This window comes from Staurois parvus, unplaced genomic scaffold, assembly GCF_062004578.1.
Source record: "Staurois parvus isolate SC_StPar_1 unplaced genomic scaffold, SC_StPar_1.0 ptg000659l, whole genome shotgun sequence".
Lineage (NCBI taxonomy): Eukaryota > Metazoa > Chordata > Amphibia > Anura > Ranidae > Staurois > Staurois parvus.
Window position 1 is genome coordinate 938536 of NW_028318455.1, and position 24856 is coordinate 963391.

The following is a 24856-nucleotide window of genomic DNA, read 5'->3' on the forward strand; positions in this document are numbered from 1 at the left end:
GGGTGGCACTTCTGAGCACAGGTGGGTGGCATTGATTGGCACTGATAAGAGGCACTGAGAGGTGGCACTGATGATGGTGCACTGATGAGCTGGCACTGATGATGCTGCACTTATAGGCGGCACTGATGGGTGGAACTGACTGATGGCACTGCTGGGCAGCACTGCTGGGCACAGTTGAGTGGCATTGATTGATAAAGGTGGGCGACACTGATGGGCAGAGGTGGGTGGCACAGGTGGGCGGCACTGCTGGGCACTGATCATCAGTGCCCTGATGATCAGTGCCAATCACTTCTCTTACAATTGCCAGTTATCGGCAGTACTTTCCTCATGCTGTGACAGCATGAGGAAAGTGAAGCCGATAACCGGCAACTGTATTTACCTGGTGATCTGCTGTGTCAGTGGACACAGCTGATCACGTGGTAAAAGGTCGCTGTGATTGGCCATTTACTGTATCACGTGATAAGCTGTGTCCGTATCGTTAGGGGCGCGCAGGGGGCGTGTTCTGGAACGACGTCCAGGGATGTTGTCCCAGAACTAGACAACCGTGCTATAGCCATCCTTCGGCTATAGCGCGGTAGGGAAGAAGTTAAAAAGAAAGTATAAAACTTCATATGTGTCCACAGCGAGCACCAGCTTCGCAAAATCACCTTGGGATCCACCAGCAGGTAGGGAATGCTCTCACCTTAAACTCTGACCTATTCACAGGTCCCAAAGCGCTTTCCTCTTCCAGGGGTCTGATCCTGTGGCTTCTCCAATCCTACAGCTCTAATCCACAGGTAACAATGCACTTCTGCGATCCCTGCTCCTCAACGTATGGATTATGGCTCCAAAACCATTATTAAAAAAGCTCTTAGATTGTTAGCCCCTGTATGACCTGCTTGTGGGAGCAAATAAAGCAAATTTGCAACCCTCTTATTTTAGTGTGCACTAACATCTGTGCACATAGATATACAGCATGCCTGGGAGCAAGCATTTAGCCACCTTGGCAAAACTGGAAAACATGGTATCGCTTCCTACTTAGCTTGAGGCGTTGAGCTGGAGTCATTTGTTTAATAAGCACATTATTGCTTCATAATTAAATATATTTTCCATTTTACTGACAGTTTATGCTTGGCTCACTCTTTCCTCCAAATTCCTAAAGTATTTGGAGATCACCACCACTATTGTACTTTGGCTGTTTGGTTCTGATTGTTACACTGAATTCAGAATGTTTTCGGTATTTTTCCGATGTGAAATTTGGCACTTGCAGGTAATTTTTACTGCAAATATCTGAGGGTTTTCACATATCCCTGTTACTGATTATTTTAACTCTTCTATTGTTCTGGAACTTATTGTAGGGATGGTCACTGTGGTGATATTGCCCTTCATTAAGAATAACAGACATTAGAGGGTTCCACCATTATTGTTAAGTTAGAGATGAGCAGAGCAGAAAACACATTTTTGGGATTAATTGAGGGCTTCTTTCAGCATGGTAACAAATGACAGTGCTTATCGCAAGCATTTGTCCCACATTGTACCATTTTCATCAACAGTCATTCATAGTAAATATTAGTGTGGTGTTGACATACAGTATTATACCCGGGGTCTGCAAATTTATACAATAGGGGCCAGTTCACTGACCTTCACACTGTTGGGGGCCAGACTATAGTTTGAAATACACAAGAACAAATTCCCATGCACACCGCACATATCTTATTTTGAATGGCCCAAAACTGGAAAACACCATACAATATTGCAAATGCACTGTACTCCAACACACTGTATTCTACACCTGGTGTGCTCTCCTCCTCCTCTCCTGTTGCTCCTCTAGATGCATAGAAATCAGCCGGAAGTCATGTGGTGAGTCCTCACCGCCGAGGAGCCTGCAAGCACCCGAGCTATTTCCCGCCACAGGTTTGGTTTATATTTTTTTTGCGGACAGGATCCAGCATGCAGATCATATTTAGAGGACCCCTGTATTACACCATGACATTTACATGATGGTACATGCATGTGCTCGGCGGGCACAGCACATGGCCTATGGCAGGACAACATATGTGTATATTACTTTCAAAATAATATCCATGATTTGTTGAACACCATTAGCGTGTGCTGCACTTTATCAAATGAAGATATATACACACACAGCATCAACACTGTCTTTACATGAACCTGTACAAATGCCAGAGGTTTCCAAACCTTTGGCACATCTGGGCCCTTTAAGGGGTTTTGTATGCTGGGAGGCAGGTTTTCGTGTCATGTGCCCATTGTGATTGGCTGTCAGATGATCAGAAAACGCCAATTTGCAAGAATTGCTTTGGAACAGTGGCTGAGGCCCTAAGAAATGTGCTAAGAGCAAACAGAAAAAGTGCTCTTGGCACATATGCGTACACAGCGGCGAACTGACAACTCATGGGGCCCCCGAGCAATAAGAGATAATGGGACCCACTGTGTCTCTGCTACACTAAAGCCAAAGCCACACCCACACAATGCCCCACCTACATATTGCAGCTCAGCTGCATAGAAAGGGCATTATAATTTGTTTAAAAAAATAATAAAACGTCAAGAGGTCCCCCCTCCATCCATACCAAGCCCATCAGGTCTGGAATGGGTTTTGAGTGGAAGCCCCATGCCAAAATTAAGAAAAATGGCGTGAGGTCCCCCCCAAGATCCATACCAGACCCTTATGTGAGCACGCAGCCCAGCAGATCAGGAAAGGGGGGGCTACAGAGCGTCCCCCCTCCTGAATCATACCAGGCCACTTACCCTCAACATGGGGGGGTGCTATGGGGGGTTCCCCCCCAAAGCACCTTGTCTTCGGTCTTCGGGTAAGTGGCTTATCGGAAACAGGAAACCCCAGATCCCGGACCCCCCATGTGAATGTGTACCACTACCCATTCACAAAAAAAACCCCTGTAGTGTGAAAAAAGACAGGAGACAGTCTTTGACAAGTCCTTTATTGAAAGAAGAAATCTAAAATAATGTACCCCGCAATAGATCCTACGTCAATCACGATACCCGCTGCTGCTGCCTCCCAACGCTGGCTCCCAGCCATCTGACTGCTCTGCTGGCTTGACAGTTCCTAAATATGTAAAGGGCAGGGCCACCCAGTGAAAACACGCATGTGGCCCCACCTCCTTGTGACATCATTGACCCAGCATGCCCTGGTTGGTGATATCCCTGGGTGGTCCCGCCCCTTACATATTAGATATAGGATATCTGCTGTAGGGAGGGCGGAAAGCGGTGCTTGCCATTTTATCCAGTGTGTAGTCAACATGACAACAAGTTGTCCTGGCCACTCAAACATTACATGAATAAATGCTGTGGCTTTGGGCAAGAGAGTGAAGAGAGAGTAGAACAGCTGGCCAGTTTTGGCTATTGTCTGTGCCACCTGTAGATTTATGAAGAAAAAAAGAACCTCTTCTATGTATCTAACTATATACATAAAACATGCAGCGCTAATAAAAACTAAAGATGAATGAAGCATAAAAATCAACCAACAAACTCATAAAAACTCGGTCCTCTACAGGAATAAGTGACTAAATAGTAATGAGAATGTAATGGAATAAAATGACGCTCAATGGCGTAATCAATAGTGACAAGTGCAAACGTCCAGAATCAGCGTTATAAAGTGCACAGTGATAACGATGATAACTCTCATGGCAGAGTAATGAAAACTGGTGACACTCTGACCCTGATTTACTATTGTGCCTAGGCGCATTTCCGTGGGCGAACATCTACTTTTTACTAGCGACCGTCTACTTTTACCCCGCTAAGAGATTTACTAAAGAGAAGCGTCAACAAGTAGACGCCAAATCGAATTTACTAACGAGACACAGATCAGGAATCAGACTCAAAAAGCAGACTTGCTAAGAGGCACATCTAACACCATGAAAAATCACTGCACAAACATGTTTACATTGAAAAAATGGGAAAGAAACAGCGCTAGGTGTCTAATAATAGTACAGATGAATGGGTATATGGATTATAAAGATGATTAGTTAAGCTGCTAGCATAGAAAGTAAACCTCAAGAAACTTCGAATAATAAGTCATAAAATATGCAGCGCTCATAAATTAGGTCTCAAGATCCACAGAAACCTATTAACATATAATGTTCTAAATATACCATTAAATATGAAGTATATAAAACTGGTGACTTCTGTGGTACATTCCTGGTTAAGGAACCGGAACAAAGTTCGTGACTCTTGTGTTGAACAAGCTGAAAGAAGTTTGCACTAACCAGATATCTCAGCAAATGGAGCATGGAGTAATTAAGACCTACTCCTGGTACTCTGAAAGAAAGCCACTGGAGAGGATGATGTCATCTGATCACTCGCCACTAGATGTCATGTTCCCAGAACAGCAGGACGATGATTCCAAAAATGCACATCAGCCAGTAAGGAGATGAATCCAGCAGGCCAGCCAGCATCACACAGGAGACCAAGAGAAACCAGGCACCTTCAAAAAGCCCAGGCTCCCTCCAATAAAGAGAGCCACAGGCCAGAAGCTTTGATAGTGTAGTATTGCATTTAATAAGTGGTAATTCAAATGACAAGAGAAACAACACTTACAAAATTGGTCACAGGAACAAGAGGCAGCTAAAGGATATGTCCAGACAGTGGGGGGGCACCTCCCTGACGCGTTTCGTGTCAACACACGTTTTCAAAGGGGGTGCATTGCAGGGAAATTGATCGTTTTTATATTCCGCGGTGCGCATGCGCAGTACGCACCGGTGACGTCATTGCGGTAAAGCCGCGCATGCGCAGTACGTACATACGGCGGCCATTTTCTCGGAGAACAGTGCGGATGGACAACAGAAGGTGAAACCCATACTGAAGGATGCAGATGGAGACAGTCTGATCTGTGGAGCCATTACTATTCAGTGGTGCAAACGAGGAATGTTAACCTAATGTGCAAAGTATATATCGTTATCAAACATGGGGAAAAACAGCCATATAAACAGCCTCTGCGGACATGGCTCACAAAAGGACTATATAGGGACATAGGATAATATGTGTATATATAATTATGATGGGAACTGTTCGGACAGGTATTCAACCTGGTACATGAGTGTATAGGCATAACGCAGGAACATAGGGTGGATAATTGACAAAAATAATAAGCCCGTCATATATGCAGCATGACCTTGCATATTGAACGTTCTAATACTGCGCCATATGTACCTAGCAGTTACAAGCAATGACAAACTGTGGATTCATAACACTAAAATATAACAAATAAACGTCTAAAGTTACAATAAACGCATGTGACCACAGTAAATACATAAAGTAAAAAGCATATGTTTAAATAACAATGAACAATAATTAATTAATACTATTCACATTAATAGGAATGTGAATAGATTAAAATCCACATGATAAAAACGCATCCAAAGGCCGTAGGCACCACAGATGTAACATATGCGAATTACAGTTGTAAAAATGTTACAATAATAGATGTATATAATATAATGATAAAAGCAATAAAAAGCAATAAAGCAATATAAGAACCATGGAAAACATGATAAGAACATTTGTAGAGGACATTATAAAAACATTATAAAAAACATTATATTATAAGAAACAGCCAAACCTCACAAGGAAAAAACGAACTGACGGCAACGCATGTCATAAAAATTTAGCTTAAAATAGAAGTGATGATAAATGCAGATTAGCTAGTGTCAATAAAACAATTTATATCCAACTCAATGTTGAGGCCTAAAGGTGATGATGTACGTAATAAATAGATCCATTTTGTCTCTAACCTAGAGACTGCTCTACGTTTATGGACTCCTCTCCAATGTTTATGGACCATGTCAATGCCAATGAACTTTAGAGAATGAGGATTCTGATTATGTTGTTCTCGAAAGTGCATAGATAAAGAGTGTTCTTTGAAACCCTTCTTTATATTTTTGAGATGTTCACGTAGCCGATCCCTTAGTCTCCTGGTAGTTCTGCCTACGTACTGTTTACCGCAAGAACATTCGAGCAGATAAACAACATGGAGACTGTTACATGTGATAGTGGAGTCTATCGTGTATTGTTTGCCAGTAGCGCGAGAACAGAAGGTAAAAATGGGCGATTTGTGGACACCATTACAAACACATAACATGCAGCGGTTGCATGGGAAGAAACCTTTACGATTAAAAAACGTAACCTGTCTCGGTGGATTTACCACATTTGGAGCGAGTTTATTCCTCAAAGAGGAAGCTCTTCTGTAAGTTATTTCTGGTAGTTCAGGTAGCGAGCTACTTAGAACTGGATCACTTTTGAGGATAGACCAGTGTTTACGAATAATCTTAGCAACATCTTTGTACTGGGCAGAAAAATTAGTGATAAAGGGACAGAACCTGTTATCATTATTTATATTTTTATTTTGTTGTCCAGTAGAAAGGAGCAGCTCTCTATTGGTGTTCTCAACATTATTGATTTCTGTCTGTAGAGTATTATCATTGTAACCTTTTTCCACAAACCTCTTTTTGAGGATATTAGATTGTTGGATAAAATCCTCAACATTATCGCAATTACGACGAACCCTCAGGAATTGACCCCTAGGTATGTTGTTCAACCATCTAGGGAGGTGACAGCTGTTAGTTGGAATAAAGCTGTTTCGGTCAGTCTGTTTAAAGAAAGTTTTAGTAGATAGCCCTGTACCGTTGTTAAAAATGTTTAGATCCAAGAAGTTAATTTCTTGGAAATCATATTGGAAGGTCAGTTTGATGTTATTAGTGTTGTAATTCAAAGTTGTAAAAAAATTGGTCAGTGAGAATTCATCCCCATCCCATAGTAAGAAGATATCATCGATATATCGACAATATAAACACAGGTGTGGCCAATCCCTAGAGTAGATGATCTCTTCCTCCCAATAAGCCATAAATAGATTAGCAAGGCTCGGCGCAAACTTTGTTTACATTGAAATTTGCTTTGCCAAATATCAGGACTTCACTTTAAACAATATGTCATTTCCAAAAAAATTTAAAATGTGTTAAAAAGTTTTTTTCAAGCAAGTCGACACAGTAAAGAACTAGACGCTTGTGCAATGTATTTGTCCGATATAAATGCACATGTGCAGAACACATTTTAGACGTCCTCTGTGGGCAGTTGCTTTTTAGCCACTGTTCAATAGTAAATCTCTGTGTGGAGTCCTCTGACAGACGGCACTCGGTCACATCTACTGTGTTTAACAAACAGCACTAGGCATATCTTTATGTATTCTAATTTGATTTCTTTAGTTCTAGTGATTCTGTTTTTGTTTCTTATCCTTTATAATTATTTCTGTAATGATTTTACTTATTTCGAAGGTCTAGATAATATTTATTTTGACAGCTGAATGTAAAAATAAATGTCTGCAATAAAAAAACAAACAAAAAAAAAGAAAACAGCGTGGGGTCCCCCCTCTCATCCTTACCAAGCCCTTTAAGTCTGGTATGGATATTAAGGGGTAACTCCACGCCGAAATTAAAAAAAAAAAAAACAGCGTGGAGTCCCCCCCAAAATCCATACCAGACCCTTATCCCAGCATGCACAGCCCGGCAGGTCAGGAAAGGGGGGGGGGGGTGAGCGAGCGCCCCCCCTCCTGAACCATACAAGGCCACATGCCCTCAACATGGGGGGGTGCTTTGGGGCAGGGGGGCACCCCCCCCAAAGCACCTTGTCCCAATGTTGATGGGGACAAGGGCCTCTTCCCCACAACCATGGCCGGTGGTTGTGGGGTTCTGCGGGCAGGGGGCTTATCAGAATCTGGAAGCCCCCTTTAACAAGGGCCCCCAGATCCCGCCCCCCCCTACGAGTATTTGGTACATGGTACCGCTACTAATTCACCAAAAAAGCAAAAGTGTAGTGTAAAAAAAAAAAAACACAGTACAGGGTCTTTGACAAGTCCTTCATTAAAACAATGTCCCCCGAAGTAGATCCGTCAATCACGGCAACCCGAAAAAAGAAAAAAAAAAAAAACGGTTCGCACTCGACGAGGCTTACTAGCCTTCTGCAGCCAGTCTCGCTGACATTTCTTATATAGGTAAGGGGCGGGGCCAGCTGGGGACATCATCCGACTGACCCCGCCCCATGTGACATCTTTGATGTCACATGGAGTGGGATCACATGCTTGATGTCCCCGGCTGGCCCCGCCCCTTACCCATATAAGAAATGTCAACGAGACTCACTGCATAAGGCTAGTAAGCCTCGTCAAGTGCGAACCGGTATTTTGTTTTTTCTTTTTTTGGGTCACCGCTGTGATATCGTGCTTAACGTTGGATCTACTTCGGGGGACATTGTTTTAAAGGACTTGTCAAAGACCCTGTACTGTGTTTTTTTACACTATACTTTTGTTTTTTTTGTAGGGGGGGCTGGGATCTGGGGGCCCCCTTGTTAAAGGGGGCTTCCAGATTCTGATAAGCCCCCCGCCCGCAAACCCCCACAACCACCGGCCAGGGTTGTGGGGAAGAGGCCCTTGTCCCCATCAACATGGGGACAAGGTGCTTTGGGGGGGAGCCCCCCTACCCCAAAGCACCCCCCCATGTTGAGGGCATGTGGCCTGGTATGGTTCGGGGGGGGCGCTCGCTCATCCCTCCCCCTTTTCCTGACCTGCCAGGCTCCATGCTCGGATAAGGGTCTGGTATGGATTTTAGGGGGAACCCCACGCTGTTTTTTCTTTAATTTCAGCGTGGAGTTACGCCTCAATATCCATACCAGACCTGAAGGGCTTGGTATGGATGGGAGGGGGGGCCCCAAGCAGTTTTTTTTATTTATTTAATTGATGGAAGTTATTTAAAATTCAACTGTCAGTGGTGAACCCCGCTGACAGCTAAAACATTACTTCTGTCCCTGCAGAGAGCTGCGCTATTATATTTGACATTAAAAAGTATAGAGGTTGCAACATTGTATCTATTTGTATCCATTTCGGATACAGATGTTTTATTCGGATACAAATAGATACAATGTTGCAACCTCTATGCTTTTTAATGTCAAATATAATAGCGCAGCTCTCTGCAGGGACAGAAGTAATTACTTCGCTATTATATTTGCCGGCCGTAGACGGGGTGAAAATCGGCTGATTTTTTTTACCGTTGGTGGTACGGCCGACCGATTGAACAACCGTTTTTTTTTTTTAAAAACCAGCCAGTTTTGTTTTTCTTCTTTTTCTTGCAGGTCACTGCTCATGTGCAGATTTTTTATCGGTAAAAAGATCGGCCGATTTGCCCATCATTGTCGCGAAAAATCGGCCGATCTGCAAAATCGGACGATTTTTTTCCAACTTTACTGATCAAAAAAATCTGACAAAATCCAGAAAAGCGGCCAACCAATTAACCCATTAACGGTGCGAAAATCGGCTGATATGGCCTGCATTACCGATAAAAAAAATGCCAAAATCTCAAGAAACGTCCGACCAATTAACCCACTAACGGCCCAAAATTTGGCCGATTTGTATCCAAATTTACCAATAAAAAAAGTGCCAAAATTCCAAAAAACAGCCGACCACTTAACCCACTAACGGCCCGAAAATCGGCCGATTTTAGACCCATCTAAAGCAGGCCATAGATGGGTCTGAAATCAGCCGATTTTTCAGCCGAAAAAAATGAAAAAAAAATTTAAAAAAATCGGCCGAATTTCGGGCCATTAGTGGGTTAACTGGTCGGCCATTTTTCGGGATTTTGGCACATTTTTTTTATTGGTAAATTTGTAAAAAAATCGTTCGATTTTGCCGATCATTGCTGAGAAAATTGGCTGATCAGCAAAATCGGCTGATTTTTTTACCGATAAACAAAATGTGCCAAAATCCCGAAAAATGGCCGACCAATTATCCCACTAATGGAAGAGGCCCTTGTCCCCATCAACATGGGGGGAGCCGTCCCTGCTCCAAAGCACCCCCCCATGTTGAGGGCATGTGGCCTGGTCCTGACCTGCCAGGCTGCATGCTCGGATAAGGGTCTGATATGGATTTTGGGGGGAACTCCACGCTGTTTTTTATTTAATTTTGGTGTGGAGTTACCCCTTAATATCCATGCCAGACCTGAAGCGCTTGGTATGGATGAGAGGGGGGACCCCACGCTGTTTTTTTTTAAAAAAATTTATTGCAGACCTTTATTTTTACATTCAGCTGTCAAAATAAATATTATCTACACCTTTGAAATAAGTAAAATCATTACAGAAATAATTATAAAAGGATAAGAAACAATAACAGAAACAGGGCTTGGTGTGGATGGGAGGGGGGACCCCATGCCGTTTTTATTTTTACATTTTGGTGTGGAGTTATCCCTTAAGATACATACCAGACCCGAAGGGCTTGGTGTGGATGGGAGGGGGGACCTCATGCCGTTTATTTATTTATTATGGTGCTGGTTTTTAAATGTAATTTTCCCTTTTTTTTTTTTCACTATAGCTCAGAAATTCACCTGTCACTTCCCCCTAAAAGAGAAAGTTTTCTTAATGTATATCCCTAAAGGAAACAATGTTTACTTTGAGTTTATTAAAAGATACAAACTTTTCTGTAACTTCGGGGGAAAGTGAATTCTAAACTTGTGAACTATAGTGAAGAAAAAAAAAAAAGGCTGGCATTTGCATTTGAAAATCAGCGCCGACATACACTTTGTATTGCAAAAAAAAATTATTAACAATTGTGTAAACCGAGGCATTATTTTCAATGGATTTTCATTCATAAACCGAAAATTAAGTTAACCGAGGCGTTGGTAAACCGAGGTACGCCTGTATTAGTATTGTAATCCTTTATATTGGGATACATAGAACCAACATACATCTGAACTGGCACCATAGTACAACATTTGTGTCACATTTGAGATATCTGGCTAGATACACTGACCTTGCCCAGGGACTTAGGGTTGATTCACACCACAGAAATACAGGTGGGATTAGTGTTCAACAGCTCCGTAGATTAGTGGTTAGCACTGCTACTTCACAATCCTAGGGTTGTCGGTTTGAATCCCAACCATGGCAATAAATTTGCATGATCTCTGTGTGACTACACTAACATACATGTGCTGGTGGCAGCATCTTTGCTTTCTGTCTAAATGATCCCTAGAATGTGAATTATAATAAGGCCTTGTCTGTTCAAACACCTTTAAAGTTGCACCTTATGTGAATGTCAAATGATGGGATGAGATAAGGGCCTGGACTAATAATTGATTGGATAATGCTCGTTTGCACTCCACCTCCTTTTGGGAAGGTTTGTCAAACGTCAAACCATGAGAAGAGTGAGCGAGAGAGAGAAAAGGATTAAAAAATTTTTTATAAAATAATGGCATGGAGTCCCCCCCAAATCCATAACAGACCCTTATCCGAGCATGCAGATACCGCATGCCTTCAAAGACTTATTTCCCTTGTTGAATTGCCTGCTTGGTTAACACTAGATGTGATTTAAAATTGTGCTTTTTGTTGGCAATTTCACCGTATTTTCTGTAGATTTACCAATGAGTTATTGCGTTTTCAATTGTGTTTTGCATTGCGGTTTCTATTGTAGTCTACATGTGTAATCGCTACAAAATGCTGAAAAAGTTAGACAAGAACTACATTTGAAATTGTGCTGCAGCAAATCGCTTACGTAAAGACACTCACATCCACATTCATTAGTTTGGATATCAGGTACAATTTCAATTCCCAAATCGCACCTGAAATTGTGCACCCTGGATACGACTTGGCATGTGATTTGCATGACATGCGACTTGCAAATCGTATGCCAAGTCGCACCCTATTGTCTGCTATTATAGCAGTCACATGGGTGCGTTTCCGACACCGATTTCTAAAGTAGTACATGTACTACTTTTGTGGCAATTTGCATAGATACCTGTGTCAGATGTCTTGCAAATCGCAAGAAAATCAGCATCTTCACTGTACGGTGCACAATTTCTAAATCGGCTTTGATGTGACCGGGGTGTAAGGCCTTTTTATGTTTGATTTCCTGAGTGTTTTTCCGATTTATGGGAAATGCCACATACTAGCAAAAGTCAATTGACATTTTCAGTATTGCGTGTGAGATGTGGTCATGTGACTGCCTTAACTCATGCGATAATCTGGAGTGAATTGTGCCCATAGGGCCAAGAAATATTGCCAATAGGGTTCCCTTTCACATCCCTGTTCAATGTCCTGTTGTATGCTGCACAGGTACACTTCACTGTGGCTTTCTTTCTGACTCTGATTTGTGGGGCCTGTATACCAAGGGTTAACGCAGGTGGGAAGAGAATTAATCAGGTGCAAACACTTTCTCTGACCAAATGAATGACAGTGGTGGGTGTGGCCTACCTTATATAAAGAGACCCAGTAGTGGCTGATTTTAGCCTTGTACATGCCACATTATTTTATGCAAGTCCTTTTCTGTGGTGGTTTGGGGGAGGACGAGATATTGTGGTGAATTGCCCCAGGCCACACTCATGCTGTGTTTGGATAGGGGCTGTAAATGTTTTGCATGTTCTTCCTTCTAAGGTGTGTTTGTGTGTTCTTGTACAATGATTGTGTGTTTATCATCTTTGCATTGTAATCCTAACACATGTCAATTGCTCTGCTCTTCCAAGTTTGCTTTATTTAGAATGAAATGCAGTTTTCAGACAAACATGATGAGAAATGTATGTGTGGGGATTTGGGGAGGTGTTTTTATTTTGGCACGTATGTACTTTTATATTGATATTTTGATCTGCAGCTTGTTTTGTGGATAAGCCTAAGTAATTCATATTAACCGTTTTGTTTCCTGCTGTAACCTGTGAAAGCACAGTTCATTAGAAGTATAGTCTTTTAGATTGTAAGCTCTTATAAGCAGGACCGTTCTATTTTAGCAACATCAATCCTGCTTTTTTTTTTCTTCACCAAGATATTGAATGTACCTACTTGTTGCTGTCCAATTAAATGTGGAATGTGTATTTGATCAATAAACATGTAAACTATGTATTTTTGGGGGGGATTATTTCATGTTCTAGTTGAATGTAGCACAGTGGCTAAATGGTTAGTACTTCCACCTGGCAGTACTAGGGTCGTTGGTTCAAATCCCAACCATGGCACCTCCTACCTGGAGTTTGCATTTTCTGCCTGTGTGTTTCCTCCGGGTACTCCGGTTTCCTCCTACACTCTAAAGACATGCTAGTAGGTTAATTGGATCCTGTCAAAATTGGCCCTAGTATATGTATGAATGTAAGTTAGGGACCTTAGATAGTATGCCCCTTGAGGGTTAGGGACTGATGTGAATTTACCACATATATGTAAAGCGCTGCATAAATTGACAGCGCTATATGCAAGTATGTCCAAACTAACAAACCAAAAGCCTCCTATTGCACAACAAGACCATGTTATGTACCAATGAATAGGTCGTGTTCAATGTCCAGCTACCTGTTCTTTTTCTACAATCCTCTTAACCGTAATAAATTGGGCCCCCAATTTATGTTGACTTTGGGCCTTTACCGGCAAATATATATTTGCCAATGTCATACACAGTAGAGCTGCAAGCATACATTCACCAATGCCAAATCCACAATAGAACTGCAAACATATATTTGCGAATGTCATATACACCATGGAGCCGCATGTAAAATTGCTATGGTGCACAAATAAACGCCAAGACGACTGTTGGAGGAGGCACTAGAGCAGCTGTCATACCGGAAATGCGGAAGGACGTTTGCACACATTCGGAAGTGGTAGTGGGGAGTGTTCGTGGATGGGAGTGTAGTTAGAAGAGTTTAGTGGTAATTTGCAAGTCTATTTTTTAGTTTTGTGAATTGTTCTTTTGTGGAATTCCAGACCACATCTGGACATGGCGAGATCGCTGTTCTCCACCAAGGAGCTGATCCTCATTTGCCGGGGAAACATTACTAATAATTGTTGTATTTTCAGTTGAAAACATGTCCAATTCCTAGATCCATTGAGGTACATAGCAGAGGTTCAAGGTTCTACCTAACTATACAGGTGGCACAGACACAAGCATACACCCAGGGCTACTGTTAGATATCATGGGGCCCTGTACAGCATACCTGACAGCCCCCCACCGCCAGAGAAAATATCCAAATTATATTTATGGTAAAAATACACTAAAAACATTTTTAATGGACATAATCCCAACCATATTCCTGTGAAATCTAAATGATAAAACTGTACTGAGTTCATAAATAAAGCTGTGTGTAATTGAGGTCTTGGGGCTCATTCACATGGGTGCTGTGGCCTGTAGCGTGGGAATCAGTGGTTTGTTTTTGTGGCTATCGCTGTTTGCAGGCAACCTATGTTACACTATGGAAATGCTGCAGGTCATAATTTGACAAGCATATGGGTGCAGGTGTACAGCCCTGAACACAGACAGTGAGCATTCACGGCCACTTCCCCACGCCTTCACACCTGTCAGATTAAAACCTGTGTTTATACAGCTGCTGTGTCCCCATAGTGGAACAGGTGACTCTAGCCACATAAACAACCCACTCATTCATGCTGTACAGGCCACAGGACCTGTGTGAATGGGGCATTTTTTACTTTTTTTTCCCCTCAGCTCTTTAATTTCAATGGGCTGCCTGACGTGTGGGAACATGCAAAAATACTGCAGGCATATTATTTTAAAAGTGTGTTGCACCTAACCGCACAGTAGTGTGGTGCCATGCGTTTTGGTGGCTGTGAATGGGTCTGTTTTTAACCACTAGCCTAAAGGGCACTTATACCCCCTTCCTGCCCAGGCCAATTTCTAACTTTCAGCGCTGTCGCACTTTGAATGACAATTGCGCGGTCAAACCAGACTGTACCCATATGAAATTTTTATCATTTTTTTTGTGATAGATAGAGCTTTATTTTGGTGGTATTTAATAACCTCTGGGTTTTTTATTTTTTCTTAAACAAACCAAAAACCACTGAAAATTTTGAAAAAAAAAGTTTTTTCTAAGTTTTTGTTATAAAATTTTGTAAATAAGTGATTTTTTTCTTCACTGATGTGCGCTAATGAGGGTGCACTGATGGGCACTGATAGGCTACACTGATAGGTGGCACTGATGTGTATTGACAGGCATCACTGATTGGCACTGATACATGGCACTGATAGGCAGCACTGATAGGCAGATACCTACTACACTATCAAAGCTTCTGGCCTCTGGCTCTCTTATTATGTAGGGAGCCCGGGTTTTTTGAAGGTGCTTGATTCTTCTTGGCTTTCTGTGGGTTGCTGACTGATTTGCTAGATTAATCCCTCCATTGGCTGATGTACATCTCTGGGATCCCTGTCCTGCTGTCCTGGAAACATGACATCTAGTGGCGAGAGATAAGATGACATCATCCTCTTCAGTGGCTTCCTTTCAGAGTACCAGGAGTAGGTCATCCACATCTGGGAACTGGAACACAGTGGGGGTCATCTGGCCAGTGTCAGCTAGGCAGGTATCACACCATCAGGGTCTCCAGGTACCAGGGAAAAGCAATCTTCTCACCAGCAGGAGGAGCCAGTCTCACCATTAGTGTAGCAGCCACCAGGTCATCAGGGTATGCCTTGAAGGGGGGGGGGGGAGAAGTGTCAGGGAAGTGTTGCGAGACGCAGGGAGAGGTGTAGTTCTGGCCGAGGAAGACTCAGAGCTTGGCCGGGACAGGTGGCGGAGAAGAGGTTGGTAGAGGGGGGTCGCTCCAGCTTCGCCGCCGCCTCCCCCTCCTCCTCTGTCTTCGGTAGCTACTCAAACGGGAGACGCCGCGAACGGTCGTAGCTAAGGTCTGGAGGCTCCCCATCACCCACCCCCAGTGGAGAGCTTTGCCATCCGCCCCTTTGGGTGGGGAAGGAAGCTGCTGGGGCTTCGGATCGTCCCGGGTTTCCGCAGACGGGGCCATGTAGGAGCTCTGATCGCCCCCCCCCCCCCTTTTAAGGCATAACCTGATGAACTGGTGGCTGCTACACTAATGGTGAGACTGGCTCCTCCTGCTGGTGAGAAGATTGCTTTTCCCTGGTACCTGGAGACCCTGATAGTGTGATACCTGCCTGGCTGACGCTGGCCAGATGACCCCCACTGTGTTCCAGTTCCCAGATGTGGATGACCAGGAGTTGTTAATGAATTACTCAAACGCACATTAAATTGCATTTTCTGGTTAGTGCAATCTATACTCATCACCTTATAAGGAACATGGTCACAGAGTGTCACCAGTTTTCATTACTCTGCCATGAGAGTTATCATCGTTATCACTGTGCACCTTATAACGCTGATTCTGGACGTTTGCACTTGTCACTATTGATTACGCCATTGAGCGTCATTTTATTCCATTACATTCTCATTACTATTTAGTCCCTTATTCCTCTATGTAGAGGACCGAGTTTTTATGTGTTTGTTGGTTGATTTTTATGCTTCATTCATCTTTAGTTTTTATTAGCGCTGCATGTTTTATGTATATACTTACTACGGAGGTTTTTGAGGTTTGCCTTTCATGCTAGCTGCTCTTTGGTTTTTATCCAGCGCTCGTTCATTTCTTCTGTCATTTATTATGTATCTGTTTTTATTTTTCTTTCAGCCAATTAACATCTGTAGTGGAAGGCATGTCATGGACCCTGGGAAGCCTGTTGTGATTAGCTGTCTGGCATCACAGGTGGGTTTTGAAAAGTGATCTTAGCAATTGTTCCAAAATAAAATAATAAACATGTAGGAATTACCTGCTCTGCACAGTAGTTTGCCACAGAGCAGCCCAGATCCTTCATTTCGTTGTTCCCCCGCCAGCATTCTTGGCCCCTCTCTCCTGTCCAGTGCCCCCAGAACAAGCCCAAGAAGACTCACTCATGAGGCACGAAGCCCAGAGAGCAGAGCTTTTCAAGCCCATCAGGGGATCAGGATGGGGCTCAACTTCAAGTAAGCATTAGTGTGCCTGGGGGAGGGAGGACCTTGTGCCTTTCCACACAGTAATTGCTCCAAGAATGTTTACTTCAACTTCTGAAATGTTAAAGAGTGAAAAAGATACTCTAACTAGACTGCACTGAGAAGTGATTGTCAGGATGAAATGTCAATGATTCTTTGCTCTCATTTTACAGGAGTGGTCCTGCTTGCGGTTCAAGCTGGGAGAAAGCCACCTTTATGTCCTCCACTCGCCTTCATTTGTTAACAGTGGATATTTTGTGGCACCGGGCAAGAACTGGCATCAAGGACCTGCATAAACACCCTGGCATGCCAGAGGTGGTTTTGGAAGCAGCACAACAACTTGACCATCTCTTTCCTCTATGCTGCTTTTGGGGGTGCATAATTGCTTCTCATTCATGAATGAACTTGCAGCAGATATTGGAGTCTCCATATTTTCCAGATACCGTATATACTCGAGTATAAGCCGACCCGAATATAAGCCGAGGTACCTAATTTTACCACAAAAAACTGGGAAAAACTATTGACTCGAGTATAAGCCGAGGGTGGGAAATGAGGCACCCCATTATTGGTGTCAGTGGAATAGTGCCCCATATTTGGTGTCAGTGGGAGGAATAGTGTCCCATCATTGGTGTCAGTGGGAGGAATAGTGTCCCAACATTGGTGTCAGTGGGAGGAATAGTATCCCATCATTGGTGTCAGTGGGGGGGTGGAGGAATAGTGCCCCATCGTTGGTGTCAGTGGGGGGGAGGAAAAGTGCCCCATCGTTGGTGTCAGTGGGGGGGAGGAATAGTATCCCATGATTGGTGTCAGTGGGGGGTGGAATAGTGCTCCATGATTGGTGTCAGTGGGGGGTGGAATAGTGCCCCATCATTGGTGTCAGTGGGGGGGGGGAGGAATAGTGCCCAATCGTTGGGGTCAGTGGGGGGGAGGAAAAGTGCCCCATCGTTGGTGTCAGTGGGAGGAATAATGCCCCATCATTGGTATCAGTGACACCAATGATGGGGCACTATTCCTCCCACTGACACTTGCTGACCCCTGTTCCAGTATGGTGCTGCTGCAGCCAGCATATGTGGTTGCAGCAGCACCTAAGCACGGCACACTTACCTGCATCTCCTTCACTCGATTTTCGCGGGGCCGCTCAGCTCCGCCTCCTCGCCGGTGTTTGGCCGCCTGTGTGCCTTTCCTGAGCTACAGTTCTGGCGGCCAATCACCGGTGAGAAGGCGGAGCCGAGCAGCCGCGCGAACATCCAGTGGATGAACCAAATGAAGGAGCAGCCGCGCTTCCTGGACCGGATCGTCGTGGGACCGGAGCCAGGTAAGAGACAGCAGCCCCTGCCCACCCCTGTACTTAGTTTCCCTTCTGTTCTGTCCCCCTGCTAGACATCTGCAGACGTTGACTCGAGTATAAGCCGAGGGGGCCGTTTTTCAGCACAAAAACTGTGCTGAAAAACTCGGCTTATTTGAGCCGTGTGCTGGCAAAGAGCGGAGCCTGGTTTTGGTTTGCCAAAAAATTGGAAGCTGGCAGCCATGTGTTTACATCAGGCCATGTATTTGCCTTTTTTTTTGTCTAATAAAGACTATTTTGGTTCCTAAAAACAGTGTCATATCCTCTTGATTCTATTTCCTAGACTTAAGATGGCCAGATAATATGCAATCTGCTGAAAAGTCAGTGAAATTTCCTCAACATATAGCTAAAGTCTGTAATAGGAGGACCTACCAGAACAATGCATTCATTTAGAGTGGGCCAGGCCCATACAGTACATAATGGAGGTTTGCCACGAAGGAACTTTCACATTTGGATACCTGAGCTCATGTGGTTTGGGTCCAAATATTTCTGGCCATTGCAACATATTGACTAATGCAGCTCAACATAGATCAGGCATAAATAAAAGTGTACCTTCTCCATAGAATAACCACTGGGAGGTGGGCACACAGATCTGGCCTATGCATAATTGGGTACATTCTGGCAAATGAGAATTTGGGATGCTTTATAATACTAAGGGGTTAGTTCATGCTTGCTTCAGGGGAAACATTACTAATAATTTTACGTTGAAAATGTGTCTGATTGCTAGATACATTGAGGTACATAGCAGAGGTTCAAGGTATTCCATAGAAGAAGTTATTGTTCTTCCTAACTCTACAGGTGGCACAGACACAAGCATACACCCAGGGCCCTTGGGTGGGGAACATGGCTAAGTTATTTATTCATAGCACCTGCCTGATCCAGCAACTTCAAGGATTCCAGTGAAGGGAGATCCTGTACCCAGGCAACCTGCATCCACCTATCCTTTAAGGGGACCTCTGGCCAGCTGGATCTTCTTACCATCCTGTGTGCTTTCACCACCATTACCCACTTAGAGGGAGGATTATCTCCGTATGTTCCTGACCAGATCAACCATCCAGAGAGAGGTCATCTTCCCCTATCCCAGACCAGATCCTAAAGGAGGCTTCTGTGGATTTTACTCATTGCACATTTACATTGTGCATCTGGTGAGTGCACAATCTCTCTATCTCTTGGAACAACATCACAGATTATAAGGAGAGCACTATATAGACTATCTAGTAGCCCTCTAGTGAAAATACGGAACATTTGTTTTTCAATATTTTTCTATCCTTTGCTAATTGACTGCTTTATTGTACGTTTAGTCATTTGGATTACACTTTGCCTTATAATTTGCACCACATTTATAGCGCTGCACTATTTTTTATATATATTCTATATAGGGCTTTATCTGGTTTCCTTGAGTGTCCAGCAGCTTACCCCACAGAGCGCTCACTTTTATTGCTATTCTTTATACACCCAGGGCTGCTGTTAGATATCAACGGGCCCCGTACAGCCTACCTGACAGCCCCCCCAGCACCAGAAAAAATATTGAAATTATATTTATGGTAAAAATACACTAAAAACCTTAATTAATGTACACAATCCCAACAAAATTCATGTTAAATCTAAAAGATAAAACTGTACTGAGTTAATAAATAAAACTGTGTGCGTAATTGAGGTCTTGGGGCTCATTCACATGGGTGCTGTTGCCTGTAGAATGGGAATCAGTGGTTTGTTTTTGTGGCTGTCACCGCTTGGAGCTATTTGCAGGCAACCTATGTTAAATCCTGCACACACAGCTGCTGTGTCCCCATAGCAAAACAGGTGGGTCTGGCCACGTGAACAACCCACTCAATCATGCTGTACAAGCCAGAGGACCTGTGTGAATAAGGCATTTTTTAGTTTTTTTCCCTCAGCCGTTTAATTTTAATGGGCTACCTTATGTGTGGGAACATGCAAAAATACTGCAGGCATATTATTTTAAAAGTCTGTTGCACCTAACCACACAGTAGTGTGGTGCCAAGCGTTTTGGTGGCTGTGAATGCGTCTGTGTTTAGTAAACGTGTGGAAGTACAATTAAGTTTTCATCATGGTACCTGCGCACATCTGCAAAGGGCATAGCGTTTCTTTGCGGTGCAGGAAAATGCATGCTCTTGCATACGTTTCTACACCACAAATGGTGTGAACAAGTTCTAACGGCTGGTTCGCACTATAGAAATGCAGTCTAGATGTGTTTCAGATGCATTTTTCCAAGCACGTTTTTGACGCGTTCCAGTGCGTTTTTTTATGCTTTCCAGTTAATTTTTTCCCCTCTCTTTTTCTTCAATTTATTTAGGGACATGCGTTTTACCGCGTTCCAGTACAGTTCTGTGCAGAAACAATGCAGCCTGTTCTACTTTTTTTGCTGCACCCGGAACACACTGGAAATGCAAACACTGATGTGAACTATGACAACCATATAACCTTCTTTGTGTGCGGTTTGGATGCAGAAAAAGCAACTGAAACACATGTAGTGTGAACTGGCCCTAAAGGTTATTATAGGTAAGGGAACGGGACTGACCAGGAATTGTGAAATCAATCAGACTAGTAGTGAGATACAATTAGGAATCTTATAATAATGTGAGATCTGAGCTGTAGGTGATAGATAATGAGACACATTAACTTGATCAGTAAATAAATAGTTAAATAAAAAGAGTGGGGCAGTAATACATAGATTTGCAGATGGAACAGGTGATGACGGGGGGAATTGCCGTGAACAGAAAGGGATCAGCAGTCTGGGAGAGAGGAAAAAACAAAGTTGCAAACAAATATAAACAGAAGGAAAATTGAAAGTGACAAACTTCTCTGTCAGAACAGGAATGCAGGTAACATTCACAACACCTTATCAGTGATCATGCATACACGAGTCAGCTCTTCTGCTCCCTCTCTCTAGTCAGTAGCCAAAATCTTGATTGATCAATATTCCTGGCACTGACAGAACCCTGGAAATTGACCTCCATATTGTGGGCCTTCACAATAGTCTGTAAAGAGCTTACAATCTAAGGTTTCAAATTCATACATATACTAGGCCCAATTAACCTAACAGCATGTCTTTGGAGTGTTGGCAGAAACACACCTGAACAGAGAAAGCATGCCAACTCCAGACAGGTGCTGCCATGACTGGGGTTAGAACTCTTGACCCAAGTGCTGCAAGCGCTGAATGCTAACAACTAAGCCACTGTAACAGAGTTTGAGCTGGAATGTAGAATAGTAACATGATTAAAGAGAATGAAGATATATAATTACATTGGGAAATTAGAACTAAACATTCAAATTATTTGAGATATAAGCTTGAAAATTTTGACATTCGAAAACAGGATGTATGACTTTGTAATATTCATTAGGAAATTCATTTGTTGGCCAATCATTTTTGGAGAAAAAAAAAGGCAAGAAAATTAATAGAGGCAACAATAATAGCAGCAAACACAGAAAAAAAAGTTATGAAAACAAGGCACACCTGAGTTTTCTCATCACACAAACGCGAATGGGACAAAGCCCGTGCTTGTGCGCCACCTAGGGACCATATCCGGCATTGCTCCTACTAATGCGTCTATGTTGTCTAGTGATTTACGAAGAGAATTCAGTCTATGTGTTAGATGCTTTTCAGTCTGCCTGCTAGATGTTTTTCTGACCACTGAAAGGTCTTAATTGATTTAATTGGGTCTGGCTGAATGTTCAGCATCTGCTGTTGGACACTATTCTTAGTAAATCAGTGCCTAAGTGTCTGAGCCGATTGGCTAATATTTTCTCAAGCAATTTTATGTCGGTGTTGAGGAGGGAAATTGGCTAATATTTTCTCAGGCAATTTTATGTTGGTGTTGAGGGAAATTGGTCTGTAACTTGTACATTCAGCAGGATCCCCTTCTTTTTTGGGAATGACAGAAATATGTGCAAGGGAAAAAGAAGAAGGTATAGGTTGTGGATCACTTAGAGAGTTAAATATCTGAAGTAAAGGCGATGTCAGCAAGGTGCTAAAGGCCTTCTAATAGTATAGCTGTCTGGGCCTGGGCTTTTTCCCAGTTTCAGGTTTTTGATAGTGGTAGCCAATTCTGTTTCTTCAATGGGGCGTTCTAGTAGTTTGGCGTCATAACGTTTTAGGGAAGGTAGTTTACTTTTTTTAAGAAAATCATTAATTAAATCAATTTTCTCTCCCTTAAGATCTTTATGCATGTGGATGGGAGGAAGATTGTATAAAGTAGTATAATATTGATGGAATAAGGAAGCAATCTCTTTGCTATCATGTTCTAAAGTACCTTTTGCATTTCTGACTCCATGAATATTTTCAGTTAGTTTAGTCTCTCGTAAAGCTTTGGCTAGGAAACGCCCACTTTTATTTGCACCCTCATAATAAATTTGTTTTTTAAAGAATAAGGAACTCTTGTAGTTGGTGTCAAGGATGGATTGAAGTTCCAGCCGGGCCTTCTGCCAAGCTATCCACCAAAGACACGGTGAGGGATAGTTTATGTTGGGATTCTAGTTTCGCTATCACTGAAGAAATTTCTGCAATTTTCCTAGTTTGTTCCCTTTTCCATCTGGCGCCCCACTTAATAAACTCTCCACGAACAACCTATTTGTGTGCCTCCCATACGCTAAATGGAGAGGTGTCCACAACCTTATGGATATAAAAATACTTCTTAATGACCTCAATAATATTCAGGATTGCTACGTCAGTTAATAAAGTCAGATTTAGCTTCCAGTTATACCTCGTCTGCCTGATCTGGGAGCGACATATTAAGTCAAATTGGGGCATGGTCTGAAAAGGATTGTATTCCAAGCTTTGTGTCCGTAATGAGGGGGAGATACCTTTGTGATATGAATAAATAATCAATCCTTGTGTACCGCTTGTGTGGTGGGGAATAGCAAGTGTAATCTCGACCTGTGGGGTTGAGTGACCTCCAAGTGTCAATCAATAATAGAGACCTTAAAAGAAGTTTGACCTTTTTAAGACTTCTATACGCGATACAGATTGTCCTTGTGGACATATCACAAGTGGGGTTAAGTGGAATGTTGAAATCACCACCGAGTATCAAACAACCAGCTACGAATCCCTTAAGCTCATCAACAATTTGCTGGCAAAAGGAGACATGTGCTGAGTTGGGGAAATAAACATTGGCTAAGGTGGGTGGTTTACCTGCACAGGAGCCTTTCAAGAAAACGTATCTGCCCTCTGGACCAATTAACTGTTCTTTAATTGAAATATGCGCTTCCCTACTAATCAGTTTGGTAACTCCCTTAGTTTTGGCCAGATCATTAGTGGAGTGGTATGCTTTCGTGAAGTATTTACTCGATAACTTAGAGATCTGCCCGGTTTTAAAATGAGTTTCTTGCAAAAACACTATGAAAAGTTTGGCTTTATCAAGCTCGCGTAACAGTTGAAATCGCTTCTTAGGTACATTTAATCCTCTGACATTATGGGAAATGATCAAAGGCTTTTTCCCTAAAGATGAGTAAGTCATGATGATATCTTAAAAATACTGCAGATGATGCGTGAGTTAGATTCGTACAAAACAAATAAAAACAAGTACAATCTTATCTATCACTAACCTTTATGATACTGCGAAAAATGAAAGAAAAAATGTTTATGGCACGGGGAGTGTATACTGTATCGTAAGGTTAAAATGAGTGTCAGCAGGAATAGGTGGGTATAAAAAGAGCTCAGATAGTAAACTCAAAATAATACTCTGCCAAATGTCGGGGCTAGTGGGAGGGGCTATTTCAAAAATGAAAAGAAGCACCTATGGTAAAACTACCTTAGGAACAGCTAATGTAATAATAGACAAATATCCTATAAATATGGGGAGGTGGGCATTCAGAGCCAGAAACACCTAAATTTATTTGCGGATCTCAGGTAGCTGCAGGGCAGTATAATATAGGTTAGTCATATCCAACAAATCTCAAAGTTATTACAGCTATACATTACTCAGGAATACCACTTTGAAACGAGGGACCAATGGTCATATAGCTTTAGCTCGTTTAGTTCCTGTAAACAAGTAGCAGAAAACAAAACATTAATAAGGCCACGATCTAACAAAAAGAAATCCTGGTTGCTTGATGTTCCGTCTGCTTAGACGGTGTTACAGGTGTGTCACTAGTTAGCTATTTTTCTTCTGTAGGATGTGTTGCTTGTGCTTCTGTCTTCTAGTTCAGTAAAAATCTTTCTTCCTTCAACGCCTCACAGAATCTCTATGCCTCAGTATCTGGGCTTCAACCATTAGAAAAGAAATAGAGCCAAAGTTTTTTTGGGTGTACTTCTCCTGTGGGTTACTCAGCTGGTCCAGGCTGGGGAAAGATCCCAACTTCAAAGTCAGGATCCACCCCAGAGTCTGGAGCGGCACCTGGCTCAGCCTCTCAGCAAAGTGCTGAGAGCCTGAGCCAGCCACTCCCTCTCCCTCCACAGCCCAGCATTCCAGTAAGCGTTGGGGGGGCTGAGCAGACGGAGGTGACTGACAGTCCTGCTCTCTGCTCAGAGCGGAAATGAGAACTCAGCTATCACCACTGATCAGTGAGATCTCACCCTTAGAGCCGGCAGGGGACAGATGCAGCATCGGATCGATGCTGCATCCACCTAGGCAAGTATAAATAGGGGGAAAAAAAAGCCATACTTCTCTTTTAATTTCATCAGCTGAGAAGCAGGGTGCAAGATTTGTTCTTGGGGTATAAGATCTGGCCAGAGACCACAGTACATTGGCAAGAAGACAGATTAAGCTGGTATGCCAAGTCTGCCTGG